This window comes from Oreochromis niloticus, unplaced genomic scaffold, assembly GCF_001858045.2.
Source record: "Oreochromis niloticus isolate F11D_XX unplaced genomic scaffold, O_niloticus_UMD_NMBU tig00002015_pilon, whole genome shotgun sequence".
NCBI classification, from domain to species: Eukaryota; Metazoa; Chordata; class Actinopteri; order Cichliformes; family Cichlidae; genus Oreochromis; species Oreochromis niloticus.
The window spans coordinates 575,996-585,212 of NW_020327533.1; positions in this window are offsets into that span (position 1 = coordinate 575,996).

The following is a 9,217-nucleotide window of genomic DNA, read 5'->3' on the forward strand; positions in this document are numbered from 1 at the left end:
ACTCTGCGCAGCATCCAATCAGGACAGAGGAGGTGGAGCCTGGACAAAACAAAGGGTTAGTAGGGAGAAAAGACATCCTCCTGGGGGATGTAACAGGACTCAATGATCACTCCTGGAGTTTGTGGTGCTCTGATGATGGTTACTGTGCTATCCACAATAACAGCTACACACCCATCTCCTCCTCCTCCGTCTCTAACAGAGCAGCAGTGTATGTGGACTGTCCTGCTGGCACTCTGTCCTTCTACAGAGTCTCCTCTGACACTCTGATCCACCTCCACACCTTCAACACCACATTCACTCAAACTCTTTATCCTGGGTTTTGGGTGGGTCGTGGTTCCTCAGTGTCCCTGTGCTGAGTGGAGTGTAAAGAGTTTACTTATGTTAGAGAAACACTCTGACTGTTGAACAGATAGTTCAGTCTGTACATGTCTGTCTCTTTCACTCACAAACACGTTTTCACATTCATGGATTCAATCAGTTGATGTTTGAAACTCTTCTAAATGATTCCTTGTAAACTTCTTCCTCTTCAGTCACAAACAAACAGGAAGTGATGTCACATGCGTTCCTGTCCACACAGCAGAATGAGTCTATTGCTGACAGTGATGTACAAACAGAGTGAGCATTTCTGAGGCCAAAATAAACTGAGTAGTTCACTGAATGAACACTGTGAGCTCAGTTCCTTCATCATTAGTATGGATTATATATGTATATGTATTATATTAGTATCATATATATCAGGTGCTGCTGCTGCTGGTTTGTGCAAATGTGCTGTTTGTAAGGTTGTAAAGCTGCAGTCAGCTGAGACTGAAGAAGTCACCTGATCAGTGAGCAAACGTTTCTGAAAACGTCCAGATGAACAGAATCAGCTGTCGCGAGATCGATCAAATGCAGACCAGAGAAAAAAACTACGGAGGCTCCAGAAAGGTGCAATCAAATGATGAGTTTATTAACACAGGAGAAGAAATATCAGCATATGTCTTCTAACAAAAATACACTGGATACTGGTTTTATAGCGCTGAGGATCACGCCCCCACGTGCGTCAATTACAGAGTAAAAATACATTGTTTTCAGTCAATGGTAGTGGTGTAACGGATCACGGTTGATCCGAAATCCGAACCGATCCCACTCCACGGTTCGGTACGCACGTGATCCGAAGATTCGAAAAAGAAAAAAAAAGTATGCGTATGGTGCGCGTGGTCAGTCTGTCAAGTGGTAGTTATGGTCAGCGCTAGCGGTCCAAGTAGCGGAGCAGAGGAGTTTGCGGCATTTAAGCAGCCCTTTGCTGCCCAGTCCGACCGGGCTAAAGCTATTACTAAAGCTAATGGGGTGTTTAGCTGCAGACGGGAGGCCGTATTCCGTTGTGCAAAACTGTGATGAACGTGCTTGAGCCACGCTATGATATCTCGTTGCGCGTCCACTTCAGTGACAAGTTTAAAGTTATGGCTGAACTGTCCCAGGCATCTTCTGTTGCTCAAACTACAAATGGGTGGAGCTCCAGGGCAACGGAAAGCCACGTGACCGTGACCGCTCGTTATATCACAGCGGAGTGGTAGATACAAAGCCCTGCACTGCCCTATAGATTACATTAGATTAGATTAGATGAAACTTTGAACCCACCCGAGGGATAAATAAACTGAAATTCAGTTTCCAGTAGCACAGCACCCACATAAGTTGCAGAATGTGAGCAAAAATATACCATATATACACATATATAAATACAGAGAATACAAAAGGGATAAATAGAATAAATGAGAATAAGAATACAAAGGAACGGCACATTTCAAGTATTGTGAGTCTATTACACCGTTGGATATTAACAAAAACTATTGCAGAGTGAAAAGGCACTACAGCTACTTGTTCCCCCCTCCTCTGTCCCCGTTTCCCCTCCAGCGAGGAGTTAAACAGTTTGTTGGCGTGTGGGACAAAGGACTTTTTAAGTCTGCAGGTCCTTGACTTTGGGAGAAGCAACCTCTCACTGAACAGACTCCACTGGTTGTTTATGGCCGTGTGCAGATGATGCAGAGGCTGCCCAGCATGGTCCATAATGTCCATATGCACCTTAATTTGTTTTTATAGAGGTGCGTGGAATGAGTCTTCAGTTGAATGTTTTTTTAATAGACAAAAAATACTTAAATAAGTAAACGGCGAGTCGAATTTTTGTCCTTTTTTTCTATTTTTGCTGATCCGAAAATTGATCCGATCCGTGACTTTAAAGCCGTGATCCGATCCGAACTGTGAGATTTTTGATCAGTTGCACCACTAGTCAATGGTATATCTTGTACATCTTTAATGGCTATAAACAGACATAGAACTTCTCTATTTTATAACACCTACCGCTGGTCACTAACTCTGGTCATCAGTTACCAAGTAAACCAAAGTGCAGCCGGTCACCAAAAGAAGCAGAAGACACTTGGGCCTTCGCTCAGGCCTGTTACTAGATTGACGTGTATTGTAAGCATGCATGCAGTCAACCTTCTATGTTCTCATCTTCCCTCAACATGTATCACCTGGACAGTCGCACCAGTGAAGCTTAAAATCCTCTTGGGACCCTCTTGGAACACAGTTACTGGAGATACTGGATCAGCTCCATGTGAACCTGTGATGGAGAAGCTGCTGACCCAGAGAAACATCAGGACATGACAGGCAGCTGCACTGATCTAACAACATGTAGCAGAGCTGATCTATGTTAGAGGATCTATCACAGCAGCTGAAAGTCCAACACTGGATACCAGCTGAGCCTGTGCTGAGTGTTACAGGAAAAGAAACACTGACACTGGGAGACACAGTGATGCTGACTGGGGCACAGAGCTGAATGATGCAGCATCAGGACACTGTTTCAGTCTGACTGACAGAGAAACCTGTAGCTGCATCTACATGTGAGGCAGAGGCCACACAAGCAGCTTTCTATGTTTCACAGTGACTGAGATCTTCAGTGGGGGTGGACATGCTCCTGTACAGACCTCTGAGGAGAACCAAGGTGCAGTCAAAGAGTCCAGTCTGTCCTCACAGATGTCAACATGTGGTTTCATCAGGTCTGCTGTCAGCTAGCAGGCTCACATCAGAATCACTGTTCCTGAAAAACACAGTCTGTGTGACATCATCAGTCAGCTGATCGTCCCAGATCTGAATGGTTTCTGTCTCTACTGAGGAAGTCAGAGAATCTCACTGAGGTGTGGATCAGGTCTGAGTGAGCTGTGGAGGGACAGCTTTAAACAGTCCACAGGTCTCACGTCCTGCTCAGTCTGGTAGCAGATACCTCGTATTGTTCCAGATGTGCTGACATCACCAGCAGCAGCAGCAGCACAGCTGTGTGATACCATGAATCTCAGTTATTGATCCAACACACAGTAAATACAAAGATCAGGATTTATGAGAGTAATCATTATGAGTCTGAACACATGATCACTGAATGTTAGTCTCCACAATAATAAGCTAACACAAGCAAACACAGCTTTCAGCTCTTATTTTGAAACTTCTTCAGAGAGCTGTGATGTGAGCGTGCCTGGCTCTGAGGCACTTGGGTCAGCCTCTGTTGTTTAGAAGTGTTACAGACTGTGAATGACACAGACCTGTCAGTTTCATGTTTGTCTGTAACACAGCTCAGGGCTCCATGCTGAACGCATCCATCCAGTGTTATTGATCCAGGACTAATACCAGCATTGGATCAATACTACACAATCACATGTGTCCACGTGATGGATTTGACCAGCTTTATTCATTAATGATCAATCAACTTATTTACTGCATCTGAGTCCAGCTTCATTTAAATGATCCAACCATGAAAATGACATCAGTCCTACAGAAGCACTTAATGCTAACAGGAAGTCATTGATTAAGGTGGAATAACACAGAGAGACACAACCACTCACAGTTAACCTGACCCCACTAACTGCATGTGTTTGGACTGTGGGAGGAAGCCGGAGTACCGGAGAGGACGCACACAAACACGGGAGAACATGAAGCTCAGCACTGAAACAAAGATGGTGGATTTGACCTCAGGATCAGGGGGGTTACGGGGGTCATGACCCCCCAATAATCAGATCCAGCCAATATAATTTCATCATTCCAGTTTATAAAATTATGATTATCTTGATTTTCTTTAATCGTTTCAATTATTATCAGCAAAATAGTTTCATGTTTAATCATCTAGTAATGTAACCCCGCCTCCTTCGCCGCATACTTGGTATTACCCAACCAGCTTTCTCTACCAAACCTTCACTGTTTGCTGTATGTTTGTTAGCGCAGTCGCTGGTGCCAGAGACTGCCAGTGACTTCAGTCTGAGGGTTTGAAGTTTCCATGTCTGTGTGATGTGTGGTGTGAAGGCTGCTGGTTAAACTGGGACTCACTGTTTAAAGCACTGAGTGCTCATAGAGAGATGCTCCATGAGTCCCAGTACAGACTACAAACATGGTGGAAACTTAGCTTTGATATCCACACACTCTGCACGTCTGTGAGTAACTGTGATGAAGATGTGCAGAGATCTGTGTACAAACAGGAGAAAGACTGTAAAGACTCTGTGCTTCTAACAGCCTCTGTTAACATATGTGAGGCTGTTTGTTGTTGTTGCCATGGAGCTTTTCACTGTTTGGGTCAGCAGGTCATGTGATCAGGTTTGTTCTGTGAAAGCTGGACGATGGTTCAGTGTCAGGGTTTGTTTGCATTCATCAATAAATATCTAAATAAATCAAAGACTCCATGTTTTTTCTTTCATCATGTGACCTCTGCTCATCCATCTCTGTGTGTATCAGGATACATTTAGTTCATAATACACAGAAAAATCAGAGTTATTACCTGTAATAAATGTGAAAGTAAGAGAAAAGACAGCGTGATGTCCTGTATGGACAGGTGGAAGGAACCAAGTCCTCAGCTGAAACACTCGTGTTTGTCCACAGACAGGAAACACAGCAGGAAACAAAGAAGCTGATGGATAACACACTTCCTGTCAGTCAGAATGAGGCTGGAGCCAAACACAGAAAGGTGTTTTTGTCCAGATGAGCCCAGAGAAGAAACACGAGTGTTCACAGACATCAGAAGCTCAGAGAGGTGAAACATGAGGTTGGAGTCCTCGTCAGCATCCAGAAGAGCTGCTGTGAAACCCTGAGTACTCATGACAGACTCTGATGGCACAAACACATCATGATTCAAACATGAAGACAAACATGGAGCTCCTGATCCTCCTGCATGAGAACAAGCTGACATGAGCGCTGTGTCTGAGAGTGTCTCCCTGTCACAGTGACAAGAACACAGCTGCTGCTCACAGTCATTAAACTGACCTGAGGTCAGCTGCTAGCACGTCTCTGTGCTCCTTACATATGAACCATGTGACCTCACATCAGTGCTGTGGATGACTGTAGTCATAGAAGAGTAGAGCTGTAGCAGGTGGTGTGAGGAGGAGGAGGAGGTGGTGTATTCTAGTTAACGCAGTACTGAAACACTCCAGCAGAGGGCGCTGTTAAGTCCTTATTGTAACACAGTTACTGTGTGCAGTTAGACTTCATACATAATCTGCACTTATTTCAATCAGACATGCTGTCAGTAAATGATTGGTTTCTATTGATTCTACTTCCTGTTGACTAGTTTGATGACAGTGAAACAATCACAGCTGATTGTGTGATGATGTAAACTGTCACTGTTACATTCAGTGTGTGTGACATCATGTTAGTGCAGCTGATAACAGCCTGGTTATGATGCTGTTAGAAACACATGAACGTGTCCATAGATCAGTGTGTGTTTAACATGAGAGCTTCAGCCCTGCTGATGTGTTCAATAAAGACATGCAGGAAAACTGATGAGACTCTGAAATAACTCTTTATATTTATAATGTAACTCTGCATCAAAAGAACAACAAAGGATCCCAGACAGGTTTATGTCAACAAAGACGATTCTGATGTTTCTGTGTTTCTAACAGTTTGACATTATTAGTAAACAGACTGCAGTGAACAGGATTTATAAAGAGCTTATATATAAAGATATGACAGCTGTTTGTTGATCACTCTGTGTTTGGACCTGATCAGTCCAGCTGTTTACTTGAAATATGTTCATTTACCTGTTCTGTTATATTTATGTTCTTGTCTCTGTTGAAAAACACATTTTAATGTCCCTCAGATTTTTCTCCCAGATGAATAAATATAAAAATGACACAAACTGACTGCAGCTACTTTTTGTCCTTTCTGTCAGAAACCTTCATGTGACTCATGAGAGACACGTTTCAGCTGTTTGTGACAGATCAGAGGCCAACAAGTCATTTATAACACTTTCCATCATTGTTTAGCACAAACACATGTTGACACAGCAGCGGGGCCGCAGTGAGAGTCAGAGCCAGGAGATAAAAACTCCTGTTTGACCACAGCCTCACTTTGTTCCTGCACTTCAAACACTTCCTGTTGTTGACTGGGTGGAGTCAGGAAGCCAGCGAGGCCCTGCAGGACTGAGACTGCAGACTGGGACGTGCTCTGTGATGGAGATCAACAGCATCACTGACTGTTTCTGTGAGGACACCATCATCCCAGCAGGGCTGTTTCCCAACAACAAGCCTGGACCATCAGAGACCTGAAGCTGCTGCTGAATGAAAGAAGAGGATCTTCAGGTCTGGAACAAGGACGAGCTGAGAGTGTTAATAACGTTACTAATGTTCAGCTACACTTTACTAGGTCACATCTGTGACACACGTCACTTAAATAAAGAAGGAAATATTGGCTCTGTTTTATCTGCTGGGCCCAAAAGTGACTCCCCGTATTTAAACTGCTATGAATAACTTGTTGGTCTATAATATGTGAAACATGTGTCAAATGTCTCCATCATGAAAGATATCAGGTCATCTTGAGCCACAAAAACATTCCTATCATGAGGTAGAAGCTGGAATCAGTTTGTTGCAGAGGGACGTTTATATATCCCATATTTATCCAGTTAAAGTCACATTGAAATTCAAAAATGTCTTTTCAAGAGTCGTCTGTCCAACAGGAGCAGAAACAAATATAACAACAGTTATTTAAGCTGTTTTAAAGGCCACAAAGGAGCAGATTGGTTATAATGCAGCTGCTTCAGAGGAATAAAGATGAAACACTGTTTTTATTTCATGTTTCACTCACTTCTCACATCTTTATTGTAGTAAAGCTTGCCATCACCAGTGTGTGAATGGGTGGATGACTGGATATGTAAAGCGCTTTGGGGTCCTTAGGGACTATTAAAGCGCTATATAAATACAGGCCATTTACCATTAAAGTCTTGTAATGTGAAGCTAGAAACAAGGCAGGAAACAGCTCCATGATCTGATCTTAATGATGTTGTTTTTATTTCTGTCTTTCAGAACTGGATTGAAACTATCAAAGGTCTAAAAACAGCCTCAACCCTCCCAAAGACAAACTTTACACACGTCATCTTTCAGCTACAATCTTTGTTGCAGGGATCTTCTGCCAAACAAGGCTGAGAGAAGATTTCTTACAGCTGTCATGTTGATGCTGTTTCAATCTTTGGGCAAACACACTCATATATTAGGGCTGATATCAGGGCTGCACAAGTTCTTTGTGATCATGAATAATAGAAGTGTGCCTGTTGAAGATCATGTTTCTACATGATTATATGTCCTGTTATTGTTCTGTATTATATTCAGCTTTCAGCATCCTTTCCCAGCCCCTGTTACACCATCCATACAAAGCCAATCTGACTGTGAGCCAATGTGTTTGATAGTTTGTGTTGGATCAATAGATTTGACAGACTTGGTTCTCATCCAGAGGGAAACAGTCCAAATTCAGATCTAATGAAATGATGGAGGCTGTTTCCTACCACGGTGCTAATGTGTGACTAACAAGGCTCATGGTCTCCAGCAGACAAGCGCCTGGAATGAGGTGAGCTGAGTGTTGCTTTGGTGGGTCTGTGCCCACGTCATGCATCAGGATTCATATTGGCAATAGTTCATATCTCTGTTCTTTAGCCTTCATCACAAAGCTGTGAAGGAAAAACAAACATCTAACAGGATTTGATGGATGCAAAGTCCACTGAGCTCTTTGTCATTTACAAACTTGTCCAACCAACAAGAGCACAGATGAAAAACACAGTGACACTTAAAGGATTTTGAATGAATGTTTTCAAATGTCTGCATCTCAGTGTAGATGAGGCTGGGGGTCATGGGAGGCCACCATAGCAGTCTCTTCAACATCATGACATCATCATAAATGCTGCTGGACTGTCTGATGGGCTGACGGTGAAAAAGCCGTCGGGAAGGAAACAGAAGACATTTCAGAGGCTGCAGCAGATTTCTTTGATTTGGGGCCTTTTTCAGCTTTATTGGACAGAGCAGTGAAGATAAGTGACAGCAAAGCAGAGGGAGAGAGAAAGGGGGCGTGGTCAGAATCAAAGCCAGGCCAGCTGCTCGCCACCTCGTGGCACATGGTCACCTGCTCATCCTAGTGAGCTCCACCAGCAGCCCTTTCACACAGTTTACACTGTCAAACACTGTGTGTGGACCTCAGCTAACAATAGGCTACATTTAAGTCTGGACTACATGCTTTTATATTGAGGCAGATTTTTACCTGTTTTTATTCCATCAGCAGCTCAACATCATGAGCAGCTTTGACATAAAGACATCAAACTCAAGCTGACTTTAAACTGGATCTACTTTTAATACAGGGGCTCAAAAACAACGAACATCTTTATTATATATCAGGACAGAAAGTCATCTCAAATGGAAAACAGCTTTATTTGGAATAATCAGCACTATCAACTGGTTTGGGATCTCCACCAGTTTCATGTCTTTCCAGCTTCTCCAACAAAGTTCCTGTAAAATCAGCATCTTTATTGGTTTGATAGTGATTGATTATTCAGTCCCAATCTGCTGTCATCTAAAGAACAAAATGATGTTTCTATGAGTCAAAAAGCTCCAGATGTTGTTCACAAAGAAAACAAAGATTAGGAACTTAAACACAAAGTGTTTGGAGCCAAAATGTTCCCAAGCTGCTCTTTTTGAAATGGCAGAGGTACAGTGGTGTCTAACAGCACACTGTGGAAGGCAAACATGTTCTTGTTGGATGAAACTTCATGAATCCTTTGTAGATTTGAGCTTTTGGAGCCTTTCTTTTCTCTTCAGGTGTACAGAGGCTGAGGAGGCAGGTGAAGCAGGTGGAGCTGTTGTAATGCTGGCAGAGGGTGTGTCTTAGTAACTCTGTGAGGTAGAACTGGATCCAACATTGTGGATGTGTTGATGTTGGAGCCATTAAGATT